The following is a 12,202-nucleotide window of genomic DNA, read 5'->3' on the forward strand; positions in this document are numbered from 1 at the left end:
TTTTATAATTTAATAGACAGTCACATTTATGCATAGGTATGCCAGTTTTCTGTCATTCTATTATTATTTATCCTTATATGTAGAGTTTCTTCATATTTAAGTTTGCTCTTTCCTTTGTGCTTGTCCTTCTAGTAGCTGCAATTTGTTGAGATCTTGCAACTACGTTAAGATTGGTTTTTTTTACATTAGTGGTAGTTTCTAGTTTTATCTTTTATGTGCACACATATGTTCGGAAAGTCACTAGATGCTACATGGACAGCTGAGGCCTAGTTTGGGTACAATCCACATGTATTCGAGATGGATTGGGGTGTAACTTAAACTAATTTACACCCCAACACACGTGGATTGAGATCAATACTAGAGTACCAAAACAAAGCTTGAAGGGTATCTACCACCTCGTCCCCTTATGTGGGTTAGGCAGATTGCCTTTAAAAACACTTGCACACTGTGCCTTGGTTATTCCTTCCCCCCCACCCCCCATCATGTGGGTCCGTCAGCAATGGGTCTGTCCTTGTTTTTTCACACATGTGCTTTCCATCCTTATAAAGTACATATTCGAATAATGTTTGTACTTGTGAAACATAAATAAAGATGTGCTGATTGAAATATCCGTTTATTCTGTGGGGGAACTAAACTCTGTTATGCTTCGGCAGTATCGGGGTCCATTGGTTGCTGTCTTGTAGTAGTCTGTAATTGACAATATGTCGTTAACCATCTAAACCATAACATAATTAGTATAGAACACCTTCAGTATTGTTATGGCGTATTTAAAGTGTAAAATTGCTTTTTTTTTATTCCCCTTAGCAGTAGCCAGTAGGAGTATTATTATTTTCTAATCGAACTGTTGAAAGAAGTGTTATCTAATCTAACAGGCCTTATTACTCCATTATTTGCGTTCTTTATCAGATTACAACGCAGTGATGGAGAGTTGGGGCATGCCTGTTGAACTGGGGCCAAGACGGAGGAGGGGGGCAGGGCATTGCCTTGCAGATAAGGGACGTCCGTGTGCGTGTGCTCGGTGAGGTGGCATGGGTGAACATGAAGGCGAACGTGCTGTTCCATGTGACCAACGTCTACGAGCTCTGTAACGGCAGGTGGTATATGGTCCATCACCACAGCTCGCTCATGGCTGACCCTCCTCCGCACAATATGTTTGCTTGATGTGCTATTCTTGAGCGGAGATTAGATTATCGGACGAAGATTTCCTACCTCCTCCCCACAACCCTTTTATTCGTTGTGGATCTGCTGTTTGTTGGTATTGCTCTGGATCTCCGTTCCGCAGTTTTGTACAGATGTGTTTTAGGTGGTAAGGCTTATTATAAATTGGTGGCGCCCTGGTTGCCGCGGCTGACTTGATTTATCTGGCCTGCTTCCAGACGGTGCGAGTTGATGAGTAAAATCCTCATCTTCTAGAACGGTCGAAGCTCAATGGTGTTTGTTCTACTGACTTGACTGAGTCATGGTCTGGTAGCTGATGATGATTCCGAATCTATGGCATTCATACTATACTCTAGTTGAGGTGCTAATTGTAATTGTCGCTAGGGAAACGCGTCTTCTGGTGCTTGAACAGACTAGATCGAGTCCGTTTCTTACGTTTGAGTTGTAGCACAGCACAAGAGCAAACTATTTCACAGATGGTTTTTATCCATGTCAGTGGAACCCGAATAATAATAATAATACAGACATCTTACCAAAAAAAAAGAGGGCTAGTCCTCTGCAACCATCGCACAAGTGTTATAAAAACAAAACAATGGGACGCGTGCCTCAATACATAGCCCTTAGTAGTATCAAACAAAGGTGGACATACTATATTAATTACGTATTAATATAATACTACTACACCGTGGTATACTCCCGTCTCGTCGTGGGACATGCGCATGACGATATACATGCACATCCATTCGTTATTATTGTTTGTTCATTCATTCGTGCATCCGAGCTTCGAGTGGCCCGACGACAGATCCGATGGGGATCAGGCGTCGTCCTTGTCGGCGAAGATGTCGAGGAGGGCGAGGGCCTCGGTGACGGAGAGCTCGAGCCGGAACTTGGGCCCGTCGTAGTGGTGCAGGATGGGGCGGAAGGCGTCCTCCTCCAGCGGGTCGTAGATCTTCCGCGTTGCCACCCGCACCTGCAGCACATCACATCGCAAGCACCATGCGTCAATAACGAGGAAATGCAGCAGCTACAGCATCTAGATGGTCGCACTTGGAGCCTGCGACCAGATCCTCTGCCGACTGACCAAGCAACCTACACTACAGTAGCTAGCTAGGACGAAAGCTACGAGCCAACCAAGCTGCTGACCTGACGCCGGTCCCGCCGTATAGGGTAGGGCGGGCGGTCACTTTTTCGCAACCAAAACCTACCTCCGCTGACCAAATCTTTTTGCGATTCCACACGCCATCGCAGCACGTGATGTGATTGATAGCCTTTCGTCTGTCGGTGATACATGTACATGTACTGTTTGGTGGTGTTGAACACAATTGAAACAAGCGTACAAGTCACGCTTCGCTAGTGTGGCGTGTGGTACGTTGAGCTGATCGATCACCCGCCGCCGCCGCCGCCGCCATGGCTGCTAGACTAGAGTACTAGACTGTGGATCGAAGCAGACAGTACAGTAGGGTACCTGCGCAGGAAAGCGCGACTCGCCGGGGCACTTCTTGTCCTCCCACGCCGTCGGGTCGATGTTGGTCCCGCCGAAGCTCGCGGCCTGGCGATCGGAGGATCGGAACCGGGTCCTCGTGAATACAGCGAACGAAGAAGAAGCAAGGACAGCGAACGAAGAAGAAGCAAGGAAAGGGAACACGAACTGGCTAGTGGCTACTGTGCTGTGCTGTGCTGTACTGTACCTCGAAGATGCCGTGGAGCTGGTGCGTGGAGTAGTTGTAGAGGAAGAGGGGCAGTCCCGGGCGGATAGCACGCACAGAGTCCCTGTACCTGGACGGCAGCCCTGCATCAATTGAATTCCAATCCATTCCACCCATCAAACAATCAGTATGCTGCTGCTGCTGGTGGTGTTCATCATCGTACCCGCCGAAGATAATAATATAATATCGCTCACCGAACAGCTCCCTCCTGAGGTTCTCGTCCATAGTGTCGTTGTTGCAGACGAAGATGTACCCGCCGATGGCCTGGCCCCGCGGCAGCGCCTCCGACGCCGGCAGCGTCTTGAACCGCTGCTTGTCCGTGGCCGCCGCCGCGCCCTCGCTCCTTGGCGTGCTTCTTCCTGCCGTACTCCCCGGCGCCGCCCTTCTTGTTGCCGCCGCCGGCGTGGCTGTTGTTGTTGTTGTTGTTGTTGCTCGCCGCCCTCCCGGCGGACTTGTTGAAGTAGCTCTTCACCTCCACGCCGTTGCTGTTGTTGTTGGTATTACCGCCGCCGTTTGTAGCCGTAGCTCCCCATCTTGTCGAACGCCAGCATGTCGCGTTGTTGTTGTTGTTCTTGGCGTAGCTGCTGCCGTTGCCCATGAAGCTGCTGCTGCTGGTGTTGTACACGGTCTTGTTGTCGGTGTTGGGGAGGTTGTTGTTGTTGTAGCGGTCGGCCTTGTTGGTGCCGCCGCCTCCGGCGCCGCCGCCGAAGGCCAGCTTCCCGGAGCCGATGAGGCCGGGCCCTCCGTCGTTGAGCTTGAGCCCGACGACGGCGTTGCTCTTGGCGGCGGCGTCGGCGGGCGACGCGGAGGCGGCGAAGAGGACGTCGTTGCTGTTGTTGCGCCGGCCGGCGGGGGACCAGATGGAGTCGCCGAGGGAGAGGCCCGAGAAGGCGGCCGTCTGCAGGCGCAGCTGGTCGCTGAACTGGTAGAACTCGCGGTCGTAGCCTTCCATGGCCGTGTTTTGCTTTTTGCCGGGGCGGGGGCGGAGGCGGGGGGAGGGAGACGCGAAGCAGTGCAGACGCAGACGCAGACGCAGAGCAGTGGAAAAGGAGGAGCAGAGCTTGAGGTGCCGTGCGCCGCGTGGGCCGAGTGCCGAGGGGGAGGTTTTATCACCGCTTCCTTCAATTCAGTTGGTGGTGCGTCTCGTTCCCGTCCCGCCAGTGGTGATTGTGACTAGCGCCGACTCGACTGGGCCGGGTGCGTTCGGCGTCAGTTGGCATGGCACGGAGGCCGTAGACGTGGCCCCCGGTGCCGGGAGCGGGAGGGAAGCTTCGGGGAAGGTCGCGCAACCGCGTCGCGGCCGTGGCAACGAGACGTGGATGTCCCGGCACGCGGGGCACCCCCTGCCCAGTCTACGCCTTCGTTGCTAAGGTTTGCCGTTGTAGCAATAATAATCAGTCCTTTTTTTTTTACACCTGTTGCCCCAACTCTACGACAGGACGGTGTACTCCAGCTTTTCAAACACGCTTGCAGAGTTTAAAATTGATGTCACAAATAAGTGTGGCTGTAGCACCATCGCACTGTCTGTAATCGATTTATTATTCCTTATTTCTAAAATACAATTTCTGTAGAGGTGCACCTGTTGGGAGGGAGAACTTTGGCACTGTTTGTTTCGGCTTCTGGCAGCTTCTAGCCACCAAAAGCTGTTGCGGGCTGCCAAACGCTCAGTTTTTAGCCAACTTCTATAAAATTCGTTAGAGCAAAAATTATCCAAAATCAACATAAACACATAATCGATTGAGTCGTCGTAATAGTAGGAATCCATCACTTTATAGATCCTGAGCCCTATGAACAATTTTATCTTTTTCCACACGTAATCGTAATGATACTCAAATTCTCCTCACAGCCAGATTCTCTCCACAGCCAGATTTTAAGAAAAGCTGATCAGAAAAAAGCCGAACCAAACAAGCCATTTGTCTGCTTTTTGTGGGGGTGGGGGAGGGGCGAGTGTGAACCCTTGCGCCTTTGAATCGGCAACAAGTAGAGTTTCTAGAACGACGGCATTGGTCTTGTGATCTATTGCCACGTCGCAACCAAAAGGCTCTATTTTACAACTTTTTATTAAAAGAAAGAAAAAACTGGCTCCAGAAGTACTCGTGCTAGTGGCTAGTGGGTACTGTAGTCAGCGCCAAGCGGGGAGCATCCGTCTCAATCAGCGCGTCCAGACTGGATCCATGGCCCGTGAGATGAGCCGCTCACTGCTGCACGTCTGCATCCCTCTAATGACCCCGTGTGTGGCTTATATTACTGGCTCCTTAATGAATTGGATTGGACATCGCCGCTTAACACCGACAGCTGTTGTGCACCTTCTACTTTCTTGATGGTATACTACTGATTTCTACCACTGCTCCATAGACTACGGTACGCGTACTGCTTGATGCTAACGTGGACCAGTAATTCACGATTTGCCAATAGCCAATACAATTAATAAATGATGACATCCTATTTCATTCACACACGGATGTAACAAGTGTCGCAGAGACACGACACTGACACCTCCAGGTTTAGGCCTTGTTCGTTTACGTCGGATTGCACCCGGAATCGTTCCAGCTAATCAAAGTTTATATAAATTAGAGAAGCAATCCGGCTAGTAATCGTTCCGACCCACCAATCCGACACAAACGAACAAGGCCTTAGGGTTCTCCAAGCCCCATTTCCTATCACTGACTGATGGGATGATTCGGAAGCGAAAGGTACCCTTTTTGTGCCCAGAAATATCTCAATGCATCCAGCGCTAACGCTATTTACTATTACTCGTTGTTTTTTTTAAAAAAAAATTGACCAATCGTATTATTCAAAAAATAATGAATTATCATTTTTTGTGATTTATTTTATCACTTAAGATAGTGTGTGCTTACTTAAAATTTTACGTTTTTTGAATAAATATTTTTGAATAATACGAGTGTTCAATGTTTTTAAAAACATTTAACATTGTAAGGGTTTAAGTGTTAAATTTGACCTACGGTTGGATCACGTTCTATTTGATCAAATGATTTGCTTGCACGCTTACACAGAAGGATTGCTTGCATATAAGTCGTTGCCTCACTTTAGTACCACAACACAGAGCCTTAAGTAATAGCAAAATATATGCTTTTCTTCTACATTATTTTAATTAATTAAAAATTAAACACCGCATTTTATTATAAATAAAATTCGATCCATGTACATAATTCATAAAAAACCTAATAAATATTACATAACCTATAAACGACAAACACAAAAAACATATTTCATAAAAACATAAGTAAAGATTACATAATCTCGAAAGCTAAAAAAACCACAAAGACTACATATCCAGAACGGGTGCGTGCACCTCGTCTAGTGCTCTGCAAACCGCATTCACCTGGCTTTTTTATTCGTTGGGGTTGGCCAGTGGCGACTGCGCCAGCAAGCAAGCAAGCAGCTTCGCTTTTTATCCGCACCGGCCATGGCCAACGCGACAAGGCCGACCACGACGTCCGTCTCCTTTTGTGTGGCTTGTGGGTAGCCAGTTAGCCACTAGCCAGACAGCCCCGGCTGCCCTTCGGTCGTCACTCGTCAGGCACACGGAGCCGTGACGGAAGACAACCGAGCGTGGCGACGTCGCATCGCATGGGACTGACGGACGGACCCGATCGACGGGGCGGGGCCTCCCTCGCTTCCTGGCCGGCGCGCCGCGGCACGGAAGGGAACGTGCCCGTGCCAGTGCCCACCGGAGAGCATGGCTGGTCTGGGGGCGAGGCTTTTGTCTCGTGGTAGTTGCGTGTTGGTAGACAGAGACGGGCAGACGGCATGGGCACCGTCATTTGGCACGACGCTTGGACCCACCGTCCTATGCATGCAGCATGCGGCGCGATGGTCCAGTCCAGTCCAGTCTCAATAATTTTTCGTGTGTCAAAGGCCGACGAAGATTAGAGGATTCTAGCTGCAAATCTGCAAGAGATAAAGAAAAAGGTGGGAGAAGCCATTTCAATTTTGACAAAGTTTGGCCTCTGTTTCGGCTTGAGTGCTCGGCCAAATGTTGCATCGTGGGCGCGCCTCGCGTGCGCCGTAGGCCTTTCTGGCCCAGTATCCTATGTTCCTTACCTCCATGGGCCGTGGCCTATGTTGCTACCTCTACGGTGCTTGGGCCCTAGCGTCACGATAGGCTCGTGCCAAGTTTGGGCCCTCGTCGTGAAGAAAGGTCCTTTTCTTTTTTGTTTTCTCAAAAAAAAAAAGTGCGTAGACAATCATAAAAATGCCAAACTACTTTTGTTGCGTCACTCTAAACTAGATCTACACAGTAGATACATAATGCTATATGCTTTAGCGTAACCTAATTGGTGTAGTCGCATATCTAGGTGTTCTTGATAAATTATTATATGATGCTTTTATTTAATTCGACGTTGAATATGCATGGCTAGGTTTTTTCTTTAAATTGTGACTAGATGTTTATGTTAGCGTCAATATGTGTTGTTATTGTGGTACTTGTTTCACACGCTTGGCTAAGTAAAAGTGTTATTACCTGGCTCCGTTTAGGTTGCTCCAGTCGGCTAGCTAGTGGCCAGATGCAGCCGGCGAGTACACAAGGCCGGCCGGCTGGCCAAGCCCGGTCACGCACACTGCACGCTCGCCATTCTGTAAAGTCCAGTTGGCGTCGGGGATGAAGTTTTCTCTTACCAATTAAGCATGCATGTGCTCCCCCACCTCTCTCTCTCTCCAACACCAAGCGCAGCTGCTTCAAGAGCTCGAGAGCTGTGATGATCATAAACAAGAGAGAAGAGAAGATAGCCGATCAGCTAGCCCTCCGGCGTACGGTACGAGCAAGATGGGGTTTTTTTTTTAGACGAACATGTACGGTACGACTACGAGCGGCGACGTGTCGTCCCCTGCTTTTGACTAATAAACTAATCTTGTTATGGGTACCAGGAGGTCTAGATACGCAGATGATGTTGGGATTCTCAGTCGTTGCGTCCGTCGTACTCGACACAGCACTGCATATGCACACACTTTTACGTACATGGGATACGTGCATTCAATATTTGTTCGGTTGGTTTCAAGGAACCAGCAGTCGGTCGATCTGCATGATCGTTGTGTGGCTGGCGGCCGGCCGCATTGCGGTTTTAATTTGTAGGCAGACGATGCAAATTACGTACGACGATGCCTAGCTGCCTAGCTAGCTCCAACTATTGTTGCTTACATCACACTTTTTTTTTGTTTAGCCCACTTTGCATTGTCAACACTGCAAATATGATTACTGGATGCAATGGGTAAATAACCATCGATTATTACTATTCCATACACATATCACAGCACCCACGAAAAAAAATTAACAGTTAGGTAATACAAATCCACTGGTGGGTATGGATTTATCCTTATACCTATACCATACTCACGTGGTGTGAATCACCTCACCCGTGCCCACAAAGATTAAACATCTATCAAGTATATCCATCTAAATACTATTACAAAAATTCTAGCATCATTTAATCATCCATTCAACAACACCATATATAATTGGATATATTAGCAACATTAGGATAGTACCACGTAACACATTACTTGTTCTATTACACGATCATCAAATAGTTGTTAAGTCTTCTACGACATTATCACCCAACCAAAAGGTTGTTAAAAGTCAAAAAGAGATGGATGACTAAAGCCTAAGTTCATGCTTTTTTGGGCTAAGTTTATACTGCGTATTTTATACCCACGGGTTAACAAGTATGGCTCATGATGGAACATTCTAATACCTATTTACCCATTATGTGAAGGTTTTTGCCAAATAAACGACTCATGGGTAGAATATTTAGCACATATACATACCATAATAGAATAAATACCCATCAAGTATCGGGTAGCGGCAACCCAGTACCATCTCTAATGATTACCCAATATTGTACTTGTTGGGTAGTACTGATCCTACCTAGCAAGTAGTTTTGAATCATCTTTCATCTGTAGTGCACCACCTCCAATATATATAGTTTATACCACCGGCAACCAGAAAATTGTTAGTTGTTATAAGTCTCATCAGGACTTGTTCAACAATAGGGAGTCAGCTAGCTCTTGCGTCTCCACTGCATAAGGGCCTATGTTATCTCTTCTCTATAAGCAATGGAGTAATTTATAAGGCTATCTACATCACTCTTATTACCTATCCCACCTCTTATTTCAAACTCCTCTTTTGTTAGATGTGTGCCCATGATGCTTGGAGTTGGTTAGCTCGCTCAAAACCTAGCAACGATACGACCATCTATGGGTGCAAAACACACATTTTCATCCACGTTTTGAGTACAAGTACAAAAGGATTGGCATGGGGATGGTGGTGTGTACTCTAGAACCCTTGTATGTTAGTCAACCCATCCTCAACAACCAAGGTAATGTTAAATTCCCACAATCCAATCACTGGGATCTAGGAGATCAAGCCCATTAACGGAAGTTGTCTTTTTGTTATATTTTTTGTTGTTATATTTTTTGTGATGTGGATAAACACAGAGCTAGGTACAATAGTTGTCTACAACCCATTTCACATAGCTCCAGCTCCTGATTCTAAGCGAGGATCCAGAGCTATGTCAAACGAGTATTTTTTTGAACTGATTCTCGTGTGGAGCAAAAAGATTGAAAGTCGTTTTTGTGAAGAAAGGTGGATCCAAAAAATTGCTCCACCCTCCCTCAAAAGAACTCCTCAACCAACAAAATATACACCTCGGGTTGGGTGCAACCCTTGTCCATTGGGACACCACAACGTGGAGTAGGCAAACAATTTAGGCTTGACCGAACCACGGGAAAAATCATTGTGTCTTGTGTGCTTATTTGCTTGTGATTTTTTATCTTCTTCCTAAATCTCTCAAATTCACTTGTAATATTGCTCTTAACCTATTCTATATCTTGGAAGAGCAATCAAGTGAAGAGAACTTGCTTACTTCTTCTCTCTACTCAAACTTGGTTTAGTTTGCACTAACTCTCACTTTTAGACCAAGTTTTTGTTTTAGTTCTGTTTTTGCAGGATCAGCTATTCAACCCCTTCTAGGCGCTCTTAATAACGAGGAGTAAAATCACAATAAATTGCATGGTATTTTGTCGTTTTGCATAAGATTTAACATTGTCAAATGCATGTAACGACGCAGGGGAATGACAGAGCTTCATTTTAAACAAAGGGGTATAATCACAAAGTTGAAAATAGAGGAGTAAAATCACAATTGTAAGGCTAGAGAAGAGTATAATCACAAATGGCTCTAAGGACAAAGGCATCATGCCCCAGAATAGAGAAATGGCCCTCCACCTAATGCTGAGCAATAGCTCTTCAATCATTTACACTCAAGTCTACGCAATGTTGTTGAACACACATTTGGTGTATGGAAGATAAAACTGAGAGTTCTTCTAAAGATGCCAACTTATCCTTTTGACAAATGAAAGGGAATTAGGCTTACACCTAGTCCCTAATTAATTTTGGTGGTTGAATTGCCCAACACAAACAATTGGACTAACTAGTTTGCTCTAGTGTATAAGTTATACAGGTGCTAAAGGTTCACACTTAGCCAATAAAAAGACCAAAAGTTGGGTTCAACAAAAGAGCAAAGGGCCAACCGAAGGCACCTCTGGTCTGGCGCACCGGACTGTCCGGTGTGCCACCGGACAGTGTCCGGTGCACCACCGGACATGTCCGGTGCACCAGAGGACTCCAACTCAAACTCGCCACCTTAGAGAATTTCCAGGGGCACTCGCGCTATAATTCACCGGACTGTCCGGTGTACACCGAACAGTGTCCGGTGCGCCAAGGAGGAGCGGCCTCAGGAACTCGCCAGCTTCGGGAATCTCCAACGGCTAGTCCACTATAATTCACCGGACATGTCCGGTGCAACTCCAGAGCAACGGCTATCTCCGCGCCAACGGCTACCTGCGGCGCATTAACAGCGCGCGCAGAAGTCAGGCGTGCCCATACTGGCACACCGGACAGTAAACAGTGCATGTCCGGTGTGCACCGGACATCCAGGCGGGCCCACAAGTCAGAAGCTTCAACGGTCAGAATCCAACGGAACTGGTGACGTGGCGGGGGCACCGGACATGTCCGGTGTGCACCGGACTGTCCGGTGCGCCATCGAACAGACAGCCTCTCAACGGCCACTTTTGGTGGTTGAGGCTATAAATACCCCAACCACCCCACCATTCATTGCATCCAAGTTTTCCACTTCTCAACCACTTACAAGAGCTAGGCATTCAATTCTAGACACACCAAAAGAGATCAAATCCTCTCCCAACTCCACAAAAGCATTAGTGACTAGTGAGAGTGATTTGTCGTGTTCTTTTGAGCTCTTGCGCTTGGATTGCTTCTTTTCTTTCTCACTTGTTCTTGAGATCATAACTCCATTGTAATCAAGGCAAGAGGCACCAATTGTGTGGTGGCCCTTGCGGGGAAGTTTTGTTCCCGGCTTTGATTTGAGAAGAGAAGCTCACTCGGTCCGAGGGACCGTTTGAGAGAGGGAAGGGTTGAAAGAGACCCGGCCTTTGTGGCCTCTTCAACGGGGAGTAGGTTTGAGAGAACCGAACCTCGGTAAAATAAATCTCCGTGTCTCACTTGCTTATTCTCTTGGGATTTGTTTTTCACCCTCTCTCGCGGACTCGTTTCTTTATTACTAACGCTAACCCGGCTTGTAGTTGTGTTTATATTTGTAAATTTCAGTTTCGCCCTATTCACCCCCCCTCTAGGCGACTTTCAATTGGTATCAGAGCCCGGTGCTTCATTAGAGCCTAACCGCTCGAAGTGATGTCGGGAGATCACGCCAAGAAGGAGATAGAGACCGGCGAAAAGCCCACTACAAGCCACGGGAGCACTTCATCGGAAGAATCCCGCACCAAGAGGAGGGAGAAGAAGAAGAGCTCCTCCAACAAAGGAAAGGAGAAGAAATCTTCTTCTCACCACAAAGAGAAGAAGGAAAAATCTTCTTCCCACAAGCCGCATCGGAGTGGGGACAAGCAAAAGAGGATGAGGAAAGTGGTCTACTACGAGACCGACACTTCATCAACATCGACCTCCGACTCCGATGCGCCCTCCGTAACTTCTAAACGCCAAGAGCGTAAGAAGTTTAGTAAGATCCCCCTACACTATTCTCGCATTTCTAAACATGCACCTCTACTTTCCGTCCCATTAGGCAAACCACCAACTTTTGATGGTGAAGATTATGCTAGGTGGAGTGATTTAATGCGATTTCATCTAACCTCACTCCACAAAAGTATATGGGATGTTGTTGAGTTTGGTGCACAGGTACCATCGGTAGGGGATAAAGACTATGATGAGGATGAGGTGGCCCAAATCGAGCACTTCAACTCTCAAGCAACAACAATACTCCTCGCCTCACTAAGTAGAGAGGAGTATAACAAAG

At 47.2% G+C, this 12,202-nt stretch overlaps 1 pseudogene; it reads right to left on the reverse strand.

The window, feature by feature from the left end:
* Nucleotides 1–1,624: 1,624 nt before the first annotated feature.
* On the reverse strand, nt 1,625–3,960 carry LOC118475027 (B2 protein-like; annotated as a pseudogene).
* Between the last annotated feature and the right edge of the window lie 8,242 nt (nt 3,961–12,202).

Source organism: Zea mays, unplaced genomic scaffold (genome assembly GCF_902167145.1).
Source record: "Zea mays cultivar B73 unplaced genomic scaffold, Zm-B73-REFERENCE-NAM-5.0 scaffold_386, whole genome shotgun sequence".
NCBI classification, from domain to species: domain Eukaryota; kingdom Viridiplantae; phylum Streptophyta; class Magnoliopsida; order Poales; family Poaceae; genus Zea; species Zea mays.